Here is a 23,589-nt window from a genome sequence, read left to right on the forward strand (position 1 = left end):
ACAGCCAGTGTCATGAAGAGAAACTCTATTAAGATAACTAGATAGGAAGGGTGGCAGAAGAAGAGAGAGAGACATCTAACGTTAATGTCTGTATACAGTATGAAAGTGTTCCAGGTCACCATCTAATCACTTCTGAAACTGATTGGACCCTTCAAAGCACAGCAAGCGCTTTTGATTTGCATATGTGTTTGTTCCAAAACCCACCCACTCCTTCATTAAACATCACTTCTCGAGTGAGCATTTGCTTCTTAAATTTTCATTAAATGGAATATGGCCTGAAGACTCAGGCACACTAATACCACACACATAAGAGCATGGAGACTGACTCTTCTGTCACAGTGAGAAACTGGGCGTGAAAGTGTTTATCAGGGGCTTTGGGATTATCATTGAGCAAATTACCACTGATCCAGCACAAGGTCTCAGGCAGACTGTGTGCTGCTGGCAGGGACTGAAGACTCTCTCTCTAGGGTTTAAGAAGGATGGGAGAAACGAGGGGCAAATGACTGTACTTCATTTCGATGTAACATATGTATTCTTAATGGCTCATTATTGATTCTTCCATTTTCCTTTTTGATATTACTCCCCTCCCCTTTTCCTGTGGAGTATCTTTTGTGTTTTGTTTGAGAGTGGTGGCTCATGCTGAAAGAGGCAGAGAGCACTACTCCCAGGAGGATTCATCTCACTTCCAACCCTGAGTGACTTTTCCTCCAGCTGCACCAATGACTCTCCATACACGCCTGCTGCACGGATATGGACTGTATTATTTCTTGGCATTGCTGACACTTTTCATGTCAGAAGGTAGGTGTGTGTGTATGTTTGTGTCAGTCACATTGAAAAAAACAAAACTATATATATATATATATATTTTCTTTATTTTTATTTTTATGTGTCTGTTGATTGTTTGTGATTAAAACAAGGGGGGGGGGAACTATTGGGCAAGAGAAATAAGCTTAACTCATGCAATATTCCATTCAATTCAGCTTTTAAGTAAATGTATCTTGTTATCGGCATATTTCGATATTTTTACTGGAAAACAAGGCAATTTTTTGTAGTCTTTGAACAGTATTTGTCTTTTCTCTACGTGTTTATTTAAGCTCAAATAGCGTGTATACTAAGTTTTTTGTGTTATATAGCAAAATCTTTGATGCCCTTGTTCTTTGAACAATCCACCTGACCAATGAACTTGCTTGGTGACCTCTTTGCAACATTCAGAAACACAAAAATCAATCAAACACACATTTTGTATTTGACACGTATTACAGGTATAATACACTAGAATTCTGACTTAAATGTGTCTGACTTAAATGTACTGTATCTGAGCTATATAACAGTAATGAATTCAGATATCTTTGTTTGCTTGCAGTGTTGCATCCTAAAGCTCACTAGCCTCATTTAGATCTAATCTTACATGCAAATACAACATTTCTGTCTGAACGGATTCCAGTGAGGGGGTTATATAAAGTGAGCCACCGCCACCAGATGAACTTTGCCTTTTGAAAAGGACATGGGGATCACATTACCAGAAATCATAAATTACCATACACGAGAAAAGCCAATAACCTGTCAGAAACTGCACATATTATGCAGATTTCTACTGGATAGTCTCAAAGCACTATGTCAGACAGATCGCATGTCACTGCAAATCATTCAAAAGATTAGTGGGACACAATTGCATCAATAAAGCATGCAAGCGAATGCTTTTCCTTGTTGATGTAAATGATTTACTTTTTTCAAAGCATTTCATTAATAACATGTAGTGTACTGCCTTTCCCACATAACATGATCAAAGTGGAACAGTACATTAGCCTAACAACCACCTGTCATAGTGTAGCCAGAGGTACTGTGCAGCTAAACCCATGTGTATCAAGAGCAGGGTTCTGAGCACATGTCTGAGTGACTTAAAACCTCAGGGCTAAATTCAATCTCAGTCGCTAAAACCTCATCCATGTTTGATCTGAAGCCACAGTAGAGGCGAAATCATTGAGAAACACATGGTGAATGAAGATATTGCTGTACATTTACTTTGAATTCAGCTCATTTTGGAATACAGTAGGCTGCTTTTTTAATTTTTTTTATTAGTATCCACAGCTCTGATAAAAACAAATATCTGCTTTCTGCTTTATAGTTGATGGGCTGCAGTGTTATGCCTGTAACATTGTGCATAACCAGAGGTATGTGGATGTAGGCTGCTCCAGCCCCGAAGTCATCACCTGCTCCCACTCTCACAAGGGCTTTAAGCATCGCTTCTGCATCAGGACAGAAAGTGGTAAGAATATCGCCCTTGACTACAACCACCCACCAGCAACAATCAGAAATGGCTGCCTGGTTTTCTATGGCTGAGGCAGTCATTTCATGAGCATCATTTGCTTTGGAGAATAATGCATCATGATCGTTTTTGGTGACAATTTGGTTCGTCAAATTCATGGTGAGGATTTCTGAAATCCTTTGAGCAACAGAACTCCAGCAGAGACACCTTAATCCTCCTTGTGAGACTCTCTGCGTGTAATTGTCATCACACTTTGGCAGTGTAAGGAGCATTAGAGGCGGATGATCACTCCTCAGAAAAGATTAACTGAAGTTAGTGATCACAGTGTTCCCTGCCCCCCATCTAATTAACCTGATTTAACCCGTACAACACCTTCATCTCCAAATCAAACATAAAAACCTTCATTTGTTTTGAATGTATGTAATGCATAGACTGTCTGTGAATTATTACACTCTTGAAAATAAAGGTTCCTTATTTGGAACCCTTCCATAATTCAAAAGGTTCTTTATAGTGAAAATAAAGGCTCTTAAGATCATTAAAATATTTCTCACACTAAGGAAAAATGGGTTCTTTTTCAGAAATGTTCACTGAAAGGTTAATTATTTGGGGAACCAAAAATGGTTATTCTATAGTATTGCTGCGAAAACCGCATTTTGGAGCCTCTATTTTTAAGAGTGATGCTTGAGGCTTCCAGCACAACTTATATCATTGCTTGAGCGAAATTCTTTGTAAAATGAAAACCCGACCGCATTCATGACCCAAATGGCATTGACAGAACACAGCCAGACTCTCATACAGACAGTCCTCCAGAAAGGTGACAGACCTGCACAGTCAAATTGATAAGGCTGATAAGAGCATTTAGACAGCGATCATCAGGGATTTCTCTCTCTCTCGTGTTGGATCATCAGCCAGCCATAATCCTCCAGAGTTATCCACTTTCACAAGTTGAGCCAGCTCTGCCTCCCTCCACAGCTCAGCATGCCTCACAGACTTGTCACATGACAGCACTGAGCAAGTGCTCATGCCACTTGTTTGGGCATGAGCGGAACGAGACGATGCGTCGATTGACGCTTTGGGAACGCCTCCTGCGTGATTGCGTCTGAAGCATCTATGTCAACTAGTCCAATGGCGGGAGTGAGCGTCACAGGCGGGTGACGTCATGACCAGGAAAGGATAAAAGCACATCCGGTGCAACCGGCACTAGCTTCGAAATATGCCGAAGCAAGTCGATCACAGGGATGAAGGAAGTATGGCAGAGCGACGCATCGTCTAGTTCCTTTCTCGGGGAACTAAGGTTACAGTCGTAACCGAGATGTTCCCCTTCGAGGAACTCGCGATGCGTCAATGACGCTTTGGGAACGAGAATACCCAAATCGCCATAATTTCAAGAACCTGAGTGTCAGCCTGTACAGAACAGTACATCAAGCATTAAGAACCTGAGACCCTGGAGTAGCGTCCAGGTCTAGGCTATAAAATCTGACGAATGTGAGCGGTGAGGACCAGCCTGCCGCATCACAGACATCTTGAAGAGAGGCTCCAGATAACAAGGCTTTAGAGGTGCCATACTCCTAGTAGAGTGAGCTCTAACCTCCAGAGGACACGGAAGGTCAGATGACTCATAGGCAAGAGAGATAGCCTCTACTATCCATTTGCTCATAGTCTGCTTAGAAGCAGGAACACCTTGCTTAGGTGATCCGAAACAGACAAATAATTGGTCGGACTTCCTCCAGGAAGAAGTCCGATGAACATAAGTATCCAATGCTCGCACTGGACACAAAAAGTTCAACTTTTCCTGGTCTGAAGATATAAATGGAGGAGGACAGAAAGCCTGTAGCACAATAGGCCTCGGAATATTGGTTGGTACCTTAGGGACGTATCCCTGTTTAGGGAAGAGAAAAGCTTTGACCATCCCAGGTGCAAATTCAAGGCAGGTGGGAGAAACTGAGAGGGCCTGAAGGTCTCAGACTCTTTTAAGGGACAAAATAGCAAGAAGAAATATGGTCTTAAATGTGAGAAACTTCTCTGAGACCGAATCTAGGGGTTCAAATGGAGCCCTAGAAAGGCCTTCTAATACTATTGCAAGGTCCCAGGCCGGCACCCAGTGCGTGTTGCAGGTCTCAACCTCAAAGTGCCACAAAGGAAACGAGTAATAAGTGGGTCTCGACCCAGAGATGTACCCCCCACCGGGGCGTGGAAAGCCGCAATGGCCGCCACATAAACCTTTAAGGTGGATGGACATAGACCTGATGAGAAGCGGTCTTGTAAAAACTCAAGTACTGACCCAACAGAACAGTGGACGGGGTCGCACTGCTGCTGGTGACACCAAGTAGAAAAGACATTCCATTTGAGTAAATAAAGCTTCCTCGTAGCTGGAGCTCTGGAGCTAAGAATGGTCTCCACAACCTCGGTTGAGAGACCGCTCTCTATGAGTTGTGCCCCCTCAGGGGCCATACCCACAACTTCCAAATCTCTGGCCGGGGGTGAAATATAGTGCCCTCGGCCTGAGACAGAAGGTCTATCCTGATCGGGATCTCCAAGGGAGGGCCGTCGAGGAGATGAATCAGGTCTGCAAACCAGAATCGACTCGGCCAGCATGGTGCTACTAGCAGTAGGCTTACTCCGTCCTGGCGGACTCTCTCCAGAACTCCTGGGAGCAGAGCAACAGGGGGAAAAGCATACAGACGTAGCCTCGGCCACATCTGCACCATAGCGTCCAGCCCCAGGGGGGCTGGGTTGTGTAAGGGAGAACCAAAGTGGACAGTGCGTCGTATGCTGAGACGCAAACAGATCCACCTCTGCCTGGCCGTAAAATTCCCAAATGATCTCCACCGCCTCGGGGTGGAGTCTCCATTCCCCTGGCCTCAGCCACTGCTTCGACAGGGTGTCTGCTCCTATATTCTGAATCCCAGGTATATACACTGCCCTCAGAGAGCGTTATTTCCCCAGAGACCACAGGAGGATCTGGTGCGCCAGTTTGTATAGTGGACGCGAACGCAGACCCCCCTGACGGTTGATGTAAGAGACCACCGATGTATTGTCTGTGAGGACAAGCACATGATGGCCCCTTAGGTCTGGGAGGAAGTGCCTCAATGCATTGAAGACAGCCATCATCTCCAGGCAATTTATATGCCAAGAGAGATGATGACTTTCCCACAGACCCTGAGCTGAGCGCCTTCCATTACCGCTCCCCAGCCGGTAAGGGAAGCATCTGTCGATATCGCAACTCGATGGCAAAGAGCTCCCAGTACCGGACCCTGGGACAGGAACCAGTGCTCCCTCCATATAGCCAAGGCGCGGAGACACCGCCGCGTGATCTTGAATGTATGAACTGGGTTTCCCCTTGGGGAGAACCCTCTGGTCCTGAGCCACCACTGCAAAGGTCTCATGTACAGCAGGCCAAAGGGTATCACATTGGACGCCGCTGCCATGAGGCCCAACAGTCTCTCGAACTGTCTCACAGTGCGTGACTGGCCTAGCTTTAGCTCTTTCGTGGCTGTGAGGATTGCGGCTAGCAGCTCGCATCGTGACCGAATCCCAGACCACTCCAAGAAAAGTGGTCCTCTGTACTGGAGATAGCACACTCTTCTTGGCATTGAGCCTCAACCCCAATTTCTGCATATGAGCGAGGACGACATCTCGATGCCGAACCGCCAACTGTTCTGATTCCGCTAAAATCAGCCAGTCATCTATGTAATTCAGAATGTGTATGCCCTGCAGCCTGAGTGGGGCCAGAGCTGCATCTCCCAGGTAAGGAAGGAGAAAGGGTCCTCGGACCCGTCTCCAACCCCGCTGAGAGATCCATTTGCGATCCCCAGGAATGCCTTCTCCGTCTGCCTCAGCAGAAGCGGGTCCAGCACCCCGAGGATCGCAAGCCTCGCCACTTTCAGTGTCGAAAAGTGACAGGCGGGAGCAGAGCGTGCGAAGCGGCAGCTTCTCGCAATGCTGGCAATCAGCCCCCTCGAAGGCTGATACTGCATGCTCCACTCCCAAACAAATCACACAAAGATTGTGTGTATCCCCACCCGTTAAATAACGCGGGCAGGGAGGAACACAGGGCTTGTAGACTTGTTTCGCCATAATATAAACTTTGTACGACAGACAACAGTAAATATGACAGACAGGTTTGACACAGATCGCTTGCTGAGGCAACAGAAGCTGCCGGTTGCACCGGATGTGCTTTTATCCTTTCCTGGTCATGACATCACCCGCCTGTGAAGCTCACTCCCACCATTGGACTAGTTGACATAGATGCTTCAGACAAAATTCATGAAGGAGGCGTTCCCAAAGCTTCATCGACGCAATGCGAGTTCCTCGAAGGGGAAATGCACTTACAATGGAAGTCTTTGTAGAGTCTGCTTGTATTTTTGTTGTAACACATACTGTATAGGCTACTGATTCCTCACTATGAAGCTTTCTTAATGATCCTTTTAGCAGTGAGACTACTGTAGGTGGATGAACTTATGGTTATGCATTACTGACATAACTCCTGTGGGTAGATTTGTTTCTATGTAAACTGTCCCTTGGTATCCTTGAATGTATCATGTGAATTTGGCAGGAATTGATATTGGGAAGGAGGGAGGGAGGGAGGGGGGAGGGAGGGAGGGAGGGGGGAGGAGAGAGAGAGAGAGAGAGAGAGAGAAATAAAGAAAGGGAGAGAGAGAGAGAGAGAGAGAGAGAGAGAGAGAGAGAGAGAGAATGAATGAATGATATTACAGAGAACATCTTTTATACACCATCTTTGCTCAAACAACATTAGATTATTTGTTGTATTGTAATACCGGAAATCAATTAGGATTCTTGATTTCAACAACATTGAAAAATATTACATCTGTATCAGAATTTTCTACTTACATAGATTGCCATTTTTGCTTGACCCAAGAAAAAGTTAAACAACTGACATTCATAAGAACGTTTTCTTGAATACTTACATCCTTTAGTTGAATCCACCCTTCTTCAAAGTCCTTTATAATTTTTAACTCTTCTTTGTTAATGATTTCTTTCCACTTAGACAACAGCCGAGTTACTACACGGGTCTTCAACTTTTCTTCCATTGCTTTAGTGTCAGATAAATCATGTTCAGTTATATGAATTAGACTTCCGAGAGTAATGATATGAGATTTAATAAGTAAGTCCATCAAAGCAGGAAAACATCCTTCATTTGACACATCCAAACGTGATCCACAAATCAACGGTTCTTGAAGAGTCCAGTACAAAGAGCCTGTTTTTTCACTTCTCAATACTTTAAAAAGTGACCATACTTTGAATAAATTACAATAAAAAAAAAATGGTAACTTAGATACAGAGAACTTCTTAAGGTTCATCCAGAACAAAGACTTGTCAAGTCTTTTAAAAATAATGGAAGCAACCAAACCCCAATTCATTTACAGACATATTAGAAAGTAAAAACTTCCATTTATTCAAACTCCCCACAATTTTTTCTTCTATCCCCTCAAAATTCTACTTTACAGTTATATCATCTCCCAAATATACACCTAAATATTTAAACCCATCTCTACTCCATTTTAACCCAGCAGGGAGACTAGGTTGTCCAAAATCACTTAAAATCTTTGTTATCTTTGACACATCACTTTGTTCTTTGATGAAAGTGACAATATCATCAGCATAGGCTGATAATTTTAAAACCTTAGAACCTAAATTAGAAAATAAAATAGCAACACCGCCACTTAGAGATTAATTATGACTGAAAATGGTTAACCCATCAAATTATCTTGCCCAATCTTCTTCATTTGAAACATCACTATGAGTTTCTTGTGCAAACAGAATGTCTATTTTCTTTACCTTGATTAACTCATATAATTTAAACCTTTTCTTCCCTTCTCGTGCCCCATTTAAATTAAGAGAAGCAAAATGAAATTCTCTCATTGTAAACCTCTTGATCAGAAAAAAGACCTTCACTCTTAAAAATCTTTGCTTTTTCTTCAAATTGCTCCAAATCAGGAAAGTACTCTGTAATGTGCACATTTCTTGCATTCTTTGTTACTCTCAAAAAAAGCTTAATATCATCTACACAGGATTGTTCTGAAGACTCATTTTTTGTTTGATCATAAGTAAAACTATATTCTGAAAGGTCAGTTTCACTTTCAGTATCAGTTTGACTATTTTCTTTTTTTTTTCTTTTTTTTTCTCTATTTGCTGTAGTGGCCTGTTTAAATCTCCTCTTTTGTGGTGTTTTAAAAACATATTCATCTTGTTCTCCCCCAGAACACTGATCTCCATCCAGCTCCATGTCTTGATTCTTTTCAGAACTCTGCATATCTAGACCATCGGTTAACTGATGCCTTTCATCAGATACAGAAGCTTCCTCTATATGCCACTCGCTCTTTCCCCATTTGCTTCAAAGCTGCAGCATCACCAGATGAATCTGTTAAGTTTGTTCCTACAGGTTTTTGTACAATGTTTTCCTCAACTACACCCACTTTTGTAGGCACTTTACTCCTAACATTTTGAGCTACCTCCTCGTCCTCGCCAAATATTTCAACCGAAACCGCTGAAACCTTTTTCTTGGATTTCTCATCTTTTTTCGGACAAACCTAGAAGCATGCGTCACCATGTCCCAGATGCTGTCCCAATCAAAACTGGGGGCAAGGTCAGGAATATCGGCCCGTCAGGCAGAATTTATTGTCAAATTTATTGCCTCAACTGTAAGTTAAAAAGGAAAAAAAGGTGGAGCTTTGCAGGTGAAACTGAAAGTAAAGTTCTTCAAAGGTATAAAGACCCTTTATACCCCCATTCCAGACAAATTTGGTAATTATGCTCTGTAATTATGCTCTGTAGCCTATCCCAAAAGGGAGACAGGGGAGGCAAGGGCAGCATAGAGCTCATGAAGTAACAATACAGGGAAGCACATTCATTTTGATTATGGAAACAGTAAGTAAGTGTTTGTGAGTGATGACCAGTTATCCAGGTTACACGAAATTTTGGTCAAGATGCCCTCGTAGTTAGTTTTAATTATTGAAAAGAAGCACCGATCATAATACCCAGATATTTCAATTTCAAAAATACCTGTGTGTAGTACTGTGTTTCTCATTGTGTCATTCAGAAGGAGTGCCAACATAGCCCAGTTTATTCTATATCCCAAAATCTTGCCAAAGCTGGCAAAAATAGTTAAAATGTTAGGTATGGACTGCAACGTGTTACCTAAATTAAAATGGACATCATCTACATTCAATGAAATATGATGACTGGTCCCACATAGTGTGATTGGAGTGATGCCCTTATCTATGCGTATTGTCTATGCCAACGGTTTAAGCGAAAGTGCAAAGAGAAAGAGCTTAGGGGGCATCCCTGTTGAGAGCCTCTAGCTATATCAAACAGGGATGAACAAGTCCTACCTGTCAGAACCATGGTCATGGGGTTCGCATAAAGCACATATTGCTTTATGCGAGGCTTCCATCATATTGCGGCCCCAAGCTCGTGTCCAGGTCTGTGTCTTGTAGATGAACAGAGAATGTAAGAGGACCCCAGAGCAATGATCTTCACTACAGACCACAAATATGGGCATTCTAAATGATCAAAAGCAAAAGCCTTCATAGTATCTAGGGAAAGGACAGCAACAGGAAGAGTCGAAGAAGAGACCGTTTATTATATGAAGCAATCTTCTTACATAATCTGATGCCAGCCTAGTACTAATGAAGCATGTCTGGTCACAGTTAATAAGCTTATGCATAACAGTCTGAATTGCCTCTGTGCAAGTAATTTAGCATATATTTTCAGATCGGCATTTAAAAGAGACAAAGACCTAGTTGGCACAATCATTAGGGTCCTTGTCCTTTTTGAGCAGAAGTGAAATAAAGGCAATATTCACATCCCTGGAAAAGGACCCTCTCTCAAAAGCAGTTTGAGTCATATAAAAAAATAAAGGTCCCAAACTACACATATCCAAAGCGGCCTTCTTAAGCTCGTTCAAAGTAATGGGAGTATCTAATCTTAGAGACTCCTCCTCAGACAGCTTGGGAAGTGGTATGTTATTTAGAAAATTGTCACAAGCCTTTTGGTTATGCAATTCCTCTGAACTGTATAACTCAGAATAAAAACTGTGGAAGGTAGCATTAAACTGTGAAGATTAATTGAGAATGTTACCATTTCCTGATTTGATTGTGGTGATATTTGAGAAATGTTCATTGAACCTCAGTCTAAGGGCAAGTAAACAGCTGGGTCTAGCCCCATTTGAATAATTCAATTGACGCTGAATTAAAAATTCTGCATGCCGTTTCATAATGGCATTTATCTTGTTTTTCACAAGGTCGAATTAAAGCATGACATCCTCATCAAAGCTTGTTGTAATAAACCATCTAATACAAAGTTTAGACTCTAAATCATGTAATCTAGAGCCTTCCTTGTGTTGAAAGCATAAAGCAAAATTTCTAATAACAGCATCCCAGAGTATCCTTGGATCATCAACTGAACCCTTATTTATTTCAGCAAAGTCCATTAGTTGACTTGAAAACATCGTTTCAAATGCTTTGTCGCAAAGAAGAGTAGTGTTAAAATGCCATCTAGGGGCCTGAGCTGGTTTAGAATGCATCAAAGCAAGAGCAATCACTGCCTTATGATCAGAAAGCACCATTGGCAATAAGCTGACATCCATGTAGACATGTGCCGGTATTCGGTAATGCGATAAATCGCGGTAATGAATATGCACAGTATTGTTATCGCGGGCACTTCAAAATACCGTGAAAAATAATAGATCAGAATTTATATTTATAGAACGCGCATTAGCTTATTTTCCATCAAACCGCTTAAACAAACACTGCGTATATGCTGCGCGAAACACGTACGCACTCTGATGTAAACAATCCCCACATGAAGCACTGTGTGCATGCAGTGCAGTGCGCACTCTAGTCTAATGTAATGAATCCTCACATGGAGAAGCACGGCGGAAGGAGGACTGCCGACGATTTATCCCCCTTCTAAAAGCAGGGCTGCCAACTCTATGCATTCAGTGTGAGACTCACGCAATTTACACTTTTCACACGCTTTATACAAAACTTTACACAAAAATCACGGAGCAAAGAGGACACTGACACCAGACAGACTAGACAGAGCAGGTTACTTTTGATATGAAAACAATTCTCAGCTCTCAGGTTCTGTGTCCATTTTATTACGAAATTCAGACAATAAATACCGTTTTGGCGCTTGTAAATGTGACGTGACCGATCGCTGTAGCGCCTCAGTTCAAGTAAACCGATCATCTGTTACTTTTTATTTAAAGATACAGTACAACTTACCGAAAAGTATTTATGCCTCATACATAATATCGATCAATCAGTGTTTTTCAACCACGGAAAGAGGTCAATAAAACTGCAGGTGAACAATTATGTCACAGAACCTTACATTACCTCAGGAAAGCCATTTAATGACCAACGTCAATGTTAGTTGACTAGAAAAAATAGCTATAGAGGAGTATTTTGCTAAATATGTGCACTATATTACATTTGTATTATATTTTTACTTGTGTCATAATTGTTATTATAATGAAAACCAAATTATATTTAATTTAATTTGTTAATTTTTAACCTTTAATAATACCAGCTGACAGGGCTCTCTGTATGTTTACAGCATTATGTGAGATATATTTTTTCTTGAGAAAAATTAACATGTAGGCTATCTACTATAGCCTACCTAATATTTATCCAAAGAGTCAATATTGAATCAAGATTGAAATCAAATCCCAAGAACTGAATTGAAATTGTGAAAATTGTGTAAAATTCTGTTTAGTTACCAAATGTTTTGACAATCACAATTACACCTATTGTGATGCAAGTTGTTTTTTTTCTACATCCCTCCCCCAATACATCCATTTCTCTTGAGCAATTAAAATATCGTGATAATACCGTATACCGTGATAAAAGCTCAATCAATTAATCGCAGCATGAAAATTTGATACCGGCACATGCCTACATCCATGATATCATGGAACAAGCCTCTAGAAGCAAAAATAAAGTCAATTTGGGAAAAAAGCTTTGTGTGGGTGAGTCTTTAGCATTAGGATTTAATATATATATATATATATATATATATGCGTCCTGACCCATCAACTGAATAGTCGACAACAGCATTAATTTCAGAACCTATGATAGCTTTAAAACCAGAAAGCTCCAAAAGTGCCTTAGTGTCACGATACAGAGGGAAGCAGACAAGTGATACGTAAACAGTTTTATTGAGCAGTGGCATGGATCTGAACAGTTATGCAGACAGGTGAGCTTGGGGCAGAGTGACAGAATGGATGAAGGACTTAAAGGGATACTCCACCGTTTTTTCATATTAAACTATGTTATTCCCTTAACTAAGACGAGTTGATACATACCTCTCTCGTCTCAGTGCGTGCACTCAATCGCTCTGTCTTGCGGCGAAACTTTGTTAGCACTTAGCTTAGCCCAGTTCATTCAATATGGGCCAAGCAGAGAAGCTACCAAACACCTCCACGTTTTCCCTATTTAAATACAGTTACTCGCGTAGTGTAACTCGACCTAGGACGGTGACACAAAACAAAACGTTGCGCTTTTCTAAGCGTGTTAAATGGATAACTATATTGTATGGCGGAATACCATAGCAAGTGCTTGTAAGCACTTCGACTTGGCGCAGTAATATCTTCACTCGTGAAAAATCCTCTCACCGGCCCCCGCTCCCTCTAGTGAAGATATTACTGCGCCAAGTCGAAGTGCTTACAAGGTGTTTGGTAGCTTCTCTGCTTGGCCCATATTGAATGAACTGGGCTAAGCTAAGTGCTAACAAAGTTTCGCCGCAAGACAGAGCGATTGAGTGCACGCACTGAGACGAGAGAGGTATGTATCAACTCGTCTTAGTTAAGGGAATAACATAGTTTAATATGAAAAAACGGTGGAGTATCCCTTTAAGGCGGGCATACACTGTGCGATGTCTGTGCGATTTCAGCAAGGAACCTACTCACACTGAACGAGTAGATCGCATGCGATGTAAAGCCAAAGCTCAGGATTTATGTGCTCACACTGTACGGTCCGAACGTCGAGCTGCGACTTGACTGCTCACACTATGCGTGTGAAATATACGCAAATCAGCGCGATAAATCCTTGTGCCGGGTTGTGCCTATGGATGATATCATATGTAGCCTATCCAGAGATATTGTCGAAACAAGCATCAGCTATCAATATCAAGAAGATTTAGCATTTCCAATTTATATATTAAATTATTAGTAGGCTAGTATTGTTGTATTATTATTATTATTATTATTATTATTATTATTATTATTATTAGGGAAGGCCTAGGCTATTAAAGTGATAGGCTATAATTAAATTGCCACGCAACAATTTCATAGCGCATCACTGCATAACCAACGCGCTGTGAGGATAATACAATATTACATAGGCTAGAAGCTTACTTCTCCTCATTAAAAATTGTCTAAAACATTTAGGTCGATTACAATTAATTATATACATATAATTAATTATTAACAGTCTATAATATGTCCGAACACTGCAATAATTCATCAATGAAAATTAAAAACAGCTTTATTTCAAAAACATTTTTTAACAATAAAAGAGGCAAGTGGCTTGGAAGAAGTGGGTAATGGTTAATCCATTTTGCAACACGAACTGGAGGTAAGCAACAGTAATTTGTAGCTTTGAACTACAGAACTTAAAGATCTCCCTTTTTTCGTTTTTTTCGGGTTTTTTTTTTTTTTTTTTTTTGCTGCAATGAAATGTTTTCGCGCAGGCGCAGTGAGGGAAAAAACACAGAGTTTAGAGCAATCGGTTCTTATCACTGCTTCAACTGTGCGATATAGTCACGAGGAGCGACCAAAATTTCTAACATGCCAGAAATTCATCCGACCATACGATTGCCGGTCGTGAGAGGTTAATCGCCTCTCTTTTCCCCCTGTACACTGTACGAACACTGCACGACAAACGACGCACGACAAAGCTGAAAATCGGCCCGACCAGAAAAAGAGTCGCACGAGTCAGAATTCGGCTCAAAATCGGACGAAAATCGCACAGTGTATACCCGCCTTTACACTTTGTGACCTGTTACATGGGATGGGGAAGTGAACTTTAAACTCCGGTCCAAGCTAAAGTAAACCAGTTTCGAACTATATAAATACAAAAACAAACAAGGAAAAGATTGGGTACACCCATGTCTGTGGAGCAAAAAAGAAAAGCTAAGAAGTGCTATACTCTAAGTGCTATATACCCCCCAACAATAGGCTTCACATCAAACTAAAGTCACATGAGAAAATTCTCCCTATTCTCTTAAATACCAAACACCCATCGTTAAGCTAAACATAAATGAGTTCACATTCATAAAATGAAATGTCTCTGAGAAAGATACCAAACACTCATCGTTAAGCTAAACAAAGGAGTTCACATATTATCATCCATATAAGCTTTGGCATCTTTCTGCTCTTTGAAAGTCTTCTGAATGCTGTTCGCTTTGAAGATCAACAAGGCTGGGAAGTTCATTTGGAAATTAATGACTTTCTTAATGCACGAACTGCCGGGGAAATGTCAGGAGCGATGTGGAGAACCTGATCCTCGAATTGGAGCTGTCCTTGACGTCTAGCTGCAGTCAGAATCATAGTGATGTCTCTGAATGAATCAATGAGCAATGAATCTTGATGATAACCAGGCGAGGGTGGCCATCTGTGAGCGTACCAATCCCCCGTTGTGCACGGTCAATTGCGATACACGAGACTGGCAATTCCAGCAGTTTCGGAATGAAAATTTAGTTTCAGTTTTATCATAAACAGTGGTAAAATATCGAAGCTGGAGTCTTTAATTTTTCTAATGATACTCAGTTTGTCCAGTGTGATGTTTTAAAGTGCAGTGAATGTTGAACAACAATAATCTGGGGTCTTCAGCGATCTTTGTACGTAAAGGGGCAAAGCACAAATTCTGATCAATTCAAATATCCAATTCTCACGCAGATTGAATAAAGCTCAACTATACAACCTGTACGTTTCTTTGCAGTCTGTTAACCCTTCTTTCGATGCCACCCGAACTTCCAATCGAGCGAGTATGGTCCGTCAGGCCCCAAGCTCGTGTTCCGGAGCAATGCCTTCCTCCAGTGTCAGGCATGCGACATGCGATTTGCGACATGCAATGTGTCAGGACATTGCAGAAGTCCCTAAAGCAAGCCAGGACTGCACCCCAGATCCCACTATGGCCAGGAGCTCTCACTCTCACTTTCCTCCCTCACCTGCTCAGCCCCACACCACGGATCTAACACACTCTCCAATCCAATCCCTGCAATTTCTACCCTGCATTAACCACTCAAACATTGTCTTTTCCTCCCTCTATTTCTAATCCTATTCTCTTTCCTTGGCTGTCTGCAACAGGGGTAGACCCTGGCTTGAGGTGTCCATACCAATGGAATCAGTGTCCTGGGGTGCTTTGGACACCAGCAGGGTTTTCATGGGTTTCAGTAACAATTATTGCATGGTCTGTAGATCGGTCGATCACTCAACCACATCCTGTCCGTAAATTAACCATCTAATCCTCTCATGCCTGAAACCAAATCAGGTCAAATCCACAAGTTATGTTCTGCAGCCTGCAACTACCTGTTCGAAAGCTTCCATCAATTTTGAGGCTAGGGTCAGAGTTGTTGTTTTTTTCATCCGGGAGTAAGGTCTGCAACGATTTCAATAATGTGAAATGTACTTGACAGCATTCTCAGAAATATACTTTATGTACTTCTCAGAAATATACTTAAAATTACACTTAAGTGTACTTGACTTATACTGAGAGAAAAGTCCAAGTATATTTGCCTTGTACTTGTACTCAATCTTTTGATCAAGATATACTTAAAAGTATAATTAAGTATTCAAAGTATACTTGGCTTGTAGTTGTGTTAACTCTTTTGATCGAGTAGCGTATTAAATATACTTTTTTTTACATAGTTTTTCATATACAGTCTTATTACATTGTTTTACACTTATTTACATTGTTTGAAAATATTGATTAGAATATTGATATAAAACAGATATGTTTCTAATTCTGCGTATCTGAATTTTTGTGTAGGCTAGTCCACTGTTAATGTACAGTACATAGGAATTCAATTTAATTCTACTTTACTCTTTCCCCACCATTGACTGAAATTACCAGCTATCCATGTTTTCAATGGTATACAGTAGGGGGCGCTATGACACATGTCAAGTCAAATCACCATCATTTATATAGCGCTTTTAACAATATGGACTGTTTCAAAGCAGCTTTACAGTGATAATAGGAAATTAAAATAACAGAGATTGTTTTGGCTTTACAACAGCTCTAGAATAAAGTTATTGTCCAGCTAAAGTTAGTTTTGATCGATTCACTTCCGTTGCAAAGATCATTAGTTATTAACTTAGGGCCCACTTACACGACACCATTCTAACAGAAAACCCTTAATGCGCTCCGGCCCGCTCATTCGCAGAATTATTTATCGCTTCCGATTAGCCATGTGAATCGGAACTATTTTGACAACATTTTATCTGTACAGAGGTAAAGGGAAGGAGAAGGGGTCTTCACAGGGGAGAGACTAGTTTACACTTCAGGACTGCATTGTCGTCGTGTCCAGGCGCAGGTCCTTCATCAGATCTGGATACAGCCTGGATCCGGCGGACTGCGGTAAACCTCGGGATAAACAGAGAGACTAATATTAGCGTAGACGCCATTCTTCTTATGATGTAACGAGTACATCAGGATTTATGGGGAGTGTTCCCGGTTCCGGCTGACCTAATCTATGCAGCCTAACATTGAATTATAGAAGTTTATAATGTGTTATGTGTATGCTAGGTCAAAGAGATGTATTTTTGGTCTAGATTTGAACTGACAGAGTGTGTCTGCTTCCCGGACAATGTTAGGAAGACTGTTTAGTTTTGGTGCTAACTAGGAAAAGGATCTACCGCCAGCAGTAGATTTTGATATTCTAGGTATTATCAACTGGCCGGAATTTAGAGATCGCAAAAGACATGAAGGACTATAATGCGTTAAGAGCTCACTCAAGTACTGGGGAGCTAAACCATTTAGTGCTTTATAAAGTAATCAGCAATATTTTAATAGGGAGCCAATGCAGTGTTGACAGAACCGGGCTAATGTGGTCATACTTCCTGGTTCTGGTAAGAACTCTAGCTGCTGCATTTTGGACCACCTGTAGTTTATTTATTAAGCGTGCAGGGCAACCACCCATAAGAGCATTACAATAATCTAGCCTTGATGTCATGAACGCATTAACTAATTATTCCGCATTTGTCATTGAGAGCATATGATGTAATTTAGATATATTTTTAAGATGGAAAAATGCGGTTTTACAGATACTAGAAACGTGACTTTCAAATGAAAGGTTGGTATCAAAGAGCACACCCAGGTTCCTAACCAACGACAAAGGTTTGACAGAGCAGACATCAAGTGTTAATTTTAATAGTGATTTAATAGTGATTACCAAATAATTAGAATCTCTGTTTTTTAGTAGGAAATTGCTAGTCATCCAGTTTTTGACCAATTCGGTTAATTTTGTGAATTGATAAGTTTTGTCAGGGCTTGAAGAAATATAAAGCTGAGTTTCATCAGCATAACAGTGAAAACTAATATCATGCTTCCTAATGATATCTCCCAAGGGTAGCATGTACAGAGTGAACAGCAATGGCCCTAGTACTGAGCCTTGTGGTACTCCATACTGAGCTTGTGATCGATAAGACATCTCTTCATTTACTGCTACAAATTGATAACGGTCAGATAAGTATGATTTAAACCATGCTAATGCAATTCCACTAATGCCAACATAATTTTCGAGTCTATATAAAAGAATGTTGTGGTCAATAGTATCAAATGCAGCACTAAGGTTGAGTAACACTAATAGAGAGATACAACCACGATCGGATGATAAGAGTAAATCATTTGTGACTCTAATGAGAGCTGTTTCAGTACTATGGTATGGTCTAAATCCTGACTGGAAATCCTTGCAGATATCATTTCTTTCTAAAAAGGAACATAGTTGTGAGGATACTGCCTTTGACAGAAAAGGTAGATTCAAGATTGGCCTGTAATTGACTAATTCTGTAGGATCAAGTTGCGTTTTTTTAACAAGTGGTTAAAACATCTTCTAGTACAGAATATCCGGATCAAAACACAGGAGAAGAAGAAGAAGCTGAAACAAGTGCTAGAAGATTGCTCACGCAAATGTCAAATAACATGATCATCAAACATTAAACAGCATGCAAATCAAAACTGCTTAATGTTACCAAATGAAATGTCGAACCCATGAAGAGAAAATGTCCATGAAGCTTTGGGGTGTTGGACTCAATCTACTACATCTGTTTTTTGATCATCGTTCTGAATCTGATCAAGGCGTAGTCTTTGACAAAAATGTGATTTTCTCAACTTTTTTGTTTAAAATGTTGCCTTTCTTTATGAAACTTACCGACATTCAAGTGTTGATAAAAAAGGATGCATGAAGCTAATAAAATGTTTTTAAAATTAAAGTACAGTTAAAGGTATTTTTCAAGTATAAAAAATAATATCTACATTTGAACATAGTAGTATACTGCAAGTGCAAAAATAATATATAAATAGTAAACTATAAGTATAATGTTATGTTCACTTAAAGAAAACTTACAAGTATACTTGCAGTATAAACTACTAAACTAGTAGTTTACTGAGAGTACACTTCAGTGTGTACTTTCATAAACTAAAAATGTACTACTTGTATAGTAAACTACTAGTATACTTATAAGTTCACTTGTAGTACAGATGCATTACAAATGAGAAACCTAGTTGTGTAGTTGTGTACATATACTTTTATATACTAAAAGTGGGCCAATTTATTCCCAAGCAGTATTGAAATTGTAAACTCACAAGTTGACTACAAGTACACATTGATATTAGTATACTTACTACATAAAAGTATACTTAAAAATATACTTGAACATTACTTAAGTATACTTCATAAAATTAACTTGAAGTATACTTCTTTTTCGTAAGGGTGGCCCCTTTTTGAAACACCCCATTTGAGTCTTTCCGTGTCAGCCCTATTGGAGTGGCTACTAGGGTACATTGGCATGATAGATTTTATTTCACCGTTCTTTAACCTTCGGCTGCAAAAAGCAGTCCCAAAATTTGACACTCTGACTGAAGCAATGCTGAATTTTATCCAATAATTATGCAATCCAATACCTCCCATATCCACTTGCTAAATGATTTCTTAATCATCTTGCCGCATGATGCTATCCCAGCCGCCCATCTTCTCACAGTTCAAAAAGTTTTTGCAGACCTCCGGATTCCGAGGTCCCAGGACAAAGCGGGTCCAGTCACATCCATTTCTGGCATTAACATAGACTTGGTTCATTTTCAAGGGTTATTGCCTAAGGAAAACATATCTTAATAGTGGCAAAGACCTCCAAGCTGGATCAATCAAAGGTTATATGAGCAGAATCCAATCTTTTCAAATATTAATTTACGGCAGCAAATCCATACGTTCAGCATCGGCCAACCCAGTTTTTGTGGTGTATCCCATTCAACCGTACCATTCCCTCTTATCTTGCCTGCATTTCAGACACTCAGGTTAAATCAACCTTTGATGGGCTATTTGTGGATGACCCCTGAACTGCATTATTTTATAATGTTTCCTGGGGTGCACAATGATGTTAGTATGATTTTTATTTTTTACTAAAATTGTCATAATTTAGAAATAAAAGGCATTTTTCCTTCCCTGTGTCTGCTGCGAGACTTAAAGGCCCACTGCTGTGATTGGCTAACATCTTTGCATATGAAATAAGTATTACATGTGGAACTCTCTCGAAAACTTTTAGCACGTTTTTAGTATTACAGATCTAGATAAAAGCTCTAGACAAGATACTAATCGTGAAAAGCGTTGATTATAGCATTATCTTTAGATCTTTAAATATAATATTTATATTATAAATATTTGATTATATTATATTTAAATTTACATAAAGCACATTGTTCGTATACCCTATCGTATGCATAAAAACTCGAAGTATACTTTGGGCTTTAGACTGTCATTGAAAAAGTGTATTACATTATTTTTATTATCATTATTATTTATTTATTGTGAGCTTATAAATAGTGTCATGGTAAAGTTTGACCTAGCAATAAACTAGCAAGATTGCATTTACAGTATAGATAGATATACAACTTACAGATAGACCTATTGATTCCTTTAATGTGTCATAAAGCTGTTCAGTCATTACATCAATTTGTACACCATGCCAGAAAGCTAATTCACTCACTGATTAAAATAATGTATGTGGTTAACATTACTTCCTAGCCTGGCTAACGTCAGACCTCGTCTCATTGAGACGTGGTCTGGGAACCACATGTTAATTTTCTCGTATTTGAGGCGTGGTTTACGAATGCCCAGAGCCATTTATTGGCCACTACGAATGTCTATCAAATGCGCCTGTACGTAGCTCATAGCCAATCGTTTCAATTATACCAGATGACGTATGGAGAGTGACAGAAATTCGACGAGGAAGAAGACGATGGGGCAGAGATTTATGTGTACACGATGGCGTTCAGCGACTATTGCCGTTTGTGCATGACAAACATGAGGGTAGAAGGTATATCCATAGATATAAACAAACTGCTTCAGTGTGTCGCATAGACGTCGTCATCGTCTTGCTGCTCCCTCCCCGTTCTGTGATTGGTCCCCTCGCTGAGGCAAAAATCTGGTCCATGGAATCCAGGCTGCCTAGCAGCGTGAATAAAATCGCGCTGCGTGCAAGGCAGAATGGGGAAACCCAGGCTAATTACTTCCATGATTTGTTCTGAAATATAAACTACACACAGTCATGCATCAAACATGAATATTGAAGCAACGTTTTAAAAATATATATATATAAGTCACTAATAAATTGCTACATACAGTCGTCAAACAGTTTTTCAAGAATTTGTAGTAATTTGTGGTAGTTGTATAGTTCTTATACCAGCAACGTCTTAGTAAATTATCTATTTAACAGTTAGGCCTACTTCATAATTCATGTCTGACTGCATGTATTTGATGTTGCAGAAGAAAACACAAATCACTTCTTGCAATGTTAACCACAGGCATTAATTCTACTCATAAATCCAAAACACGCCATTCTAAAAACACACAGGAAATTCTTAACCTATGAACCCATGGCTCAAAAATGCTGAATCTCTTCCAGGTTTTACAACTAGCAACTCGATAGTTCTATTGCGAACTGCAATTAAGCCTACAATCATGTCTTTCAAATTAAATCCCTCTGAAGTTGATTCTGTGTAAACCAGCATGCGGTTTCTCAGAAACACTGTTTTGTTTATGTGTCTGCAGTTGCATTGGGAGTCATGCTGACCAGTGGCTGTGCAACAGCCCGACACTGCCACACGGAGGAGCTGCCGGGAGTCAACATACACTGCTGCGCCTCTAATCTGTGCAACAGCGCCACCCGCTGGCGAACAACCACACTAATGCCTATGTGCTCATTGACGTTTGCTCTGTTGCTTCAAAGTGGGATACTGTCGACGAAATAACTTTGAACTTAACGGAAAAATCACGGCAGCTACGCTTGGATTCAAGACATGAAGGAGAGAACCTTGAAAATATAATTATATAATATCTGTGAACACAGACCCTGGAGTAATTGTATGTGTGGATAGATCTCAAAATCTCAAAACAAGTGGGCACTGGGCAATGAAAATCATGCTGAACTTTTCTCGTTTATTTTATTTTTTGCAATTTCTTTTAACCAGTGGTCTCAATGTGAATTTTAGGGGACGTATGAGGTCAGTTCTCCTCATGTTCCCACAGGTTTTGTTCATCACATTAAAGGTGCTGTATTACATTTTTAACTCTACTAAAGCATACAAATAACAATATGTTTGCATATATTGAGGAAACATGTTAAGTTCACATACTCATTTGTCATTTCTCTGAAAAACACTTCTACAGACAGTTATTTTACTTTGAAATGTAGGCTTCCAGGCTGGAATGTTTGTTTTTGTTTTGGTCTGTGATGGCTACTTGCCAATTTTCATTGTCCATTGCGCTCGTTCCTGTTGCGTGTGCTCAAACTGGCAACCTGTGTGAGTGCCGTCCAGTCTGAGGAGGAGGTGGCGGGAGAAACAACGATCTCCGATATTTTGAATTGGACTGCAGTACCTATTTCGACCATGAGTTGTCATTATACAGACTGCACCTTTAACATTGAACATGATGCACTAACGTTTGACAATCAAGTAAGTACTGAAATATTTATTGTCTTAATTTTGAATATTTATATAAGACATCGATTGCACTGCACTGCAAATTATTTTTGTTTAAAAATGTAAACGGCATTCCATAACTGAGCAGATACATTAAAATGTTGTTTTCTTACCTTGATTCACTAGTCTGTAATATTAAGTCAATGTTTTTTTTTTTTTTTTTAAGTTTTACGTCATTTACATCATATCAGTAAACAGAAAAGAAAGTCTAGTCTAGAAATCTAGACGCACTCTAGCGGCAGCAAATATTATTTTGCAGCCAGGGTCGTCTAGCAACTCTCCGTTGGCTTGCGAGCTGGAAAAACCAAACTCTAGTCAGACCAATCACATCATGTATAGTGCGCGGGCTTAACATAATGACATGTGACGGTTCCACGTGAATTCCTTGCTACTTGAAAACAAAGAAGATGGCTGCTGCTGCTGGCGAACAGCGGTCTTTCGAATCGGCTTTGGCCACAACTCTGGAAGACTTGGAGTAAGCTTTTCTTTGAGAAAAGAACAAAGAACGGCACTGAAGTCATTCTTAAAAAAGTAAGATGTGTTTGGAGTTTAAAAGTTTAATCTATCAACTAGCTCCGCTGGTGGGAAAACGCTCTGGTTGGTTGTAACACTATCCTATTGCGTGCAGAGGGAATTTGAAAGACAACCGTTTATCCCGCCCCTCGGATTGAGCCCTGCCAATGGTGTGTTCCCAGACCCAACATCTTGATGTGAGTCTGGCTTGTCAGGCTATAGAAAGTCTGGCCATAGCCTACATATGACAGTACTGTATACTTGCTAAACCATATTAATTCTTGGCTGAGAAGTGAAAATCTATATCTAAAGGATGTCTTAAGAGGGCTCAAATCTACAGGAGATGGCAGTGTTTCACAATCTCTTGACACAGGCACAAATGTTCAGCCTGACAAAGTCTGACACAGCAGATATGTTGTGGTGCTCAGTCCACTGTGTTCATCGTAATTAGAGCCATGAAACATGCCTGACTAGAGCAATATTTTACTGGGATTCATTCTTTTCTAGAAAGCATGTTTGTAATATGCACTGTGATTCATCATATTGGTCCTTTGAAGAGGCGACAGATTCAGAGAACAGTTTAAGAGCAATGGC

The 23,589-nt window shown here is 40.2% G+C and overlaps 1 protein-coding gene and 1 long non-coding RNA gene across 2 annotated transcripts in view; one reads left to right on the forward strand and one right to left on the reverse strand.

Moving 5' to 3' along the window:
- ppil3 (peptidylprolyl isomerase (cyclophilin)-like 3) overlaps nucleotides 1–23,589 on the reverse strand; it is a 359,195-nt gene that overhangs the window by 122,814 nt on the left and 212,792 nt on the right. The window lies entirely within an intron of this gene.
- On the forward strand, nucleotides 423–22,616 carry LOC311082945. Its single transcript, XR_014606177.1, has 3 exons — nucleotides 423–798; nucleotides 2,126–2,266; nucleotides 21,551–22,616. It is a non-coding gene; the product is annotated as an uncharacterized lncRNA (long non-coding RNA).

This window comes from Abramis brama (assembly GCF_963993115.1).
Source record: "Abramis brama genome assembly, chromosome: 5".
In the NCBI taxonomy this organism is placed as follows: Eukaryota; Metazoa; Chordata; class Actinopteri; order Cypriniformes; family Leuciscidae; genus Abramis; species Abramis brama.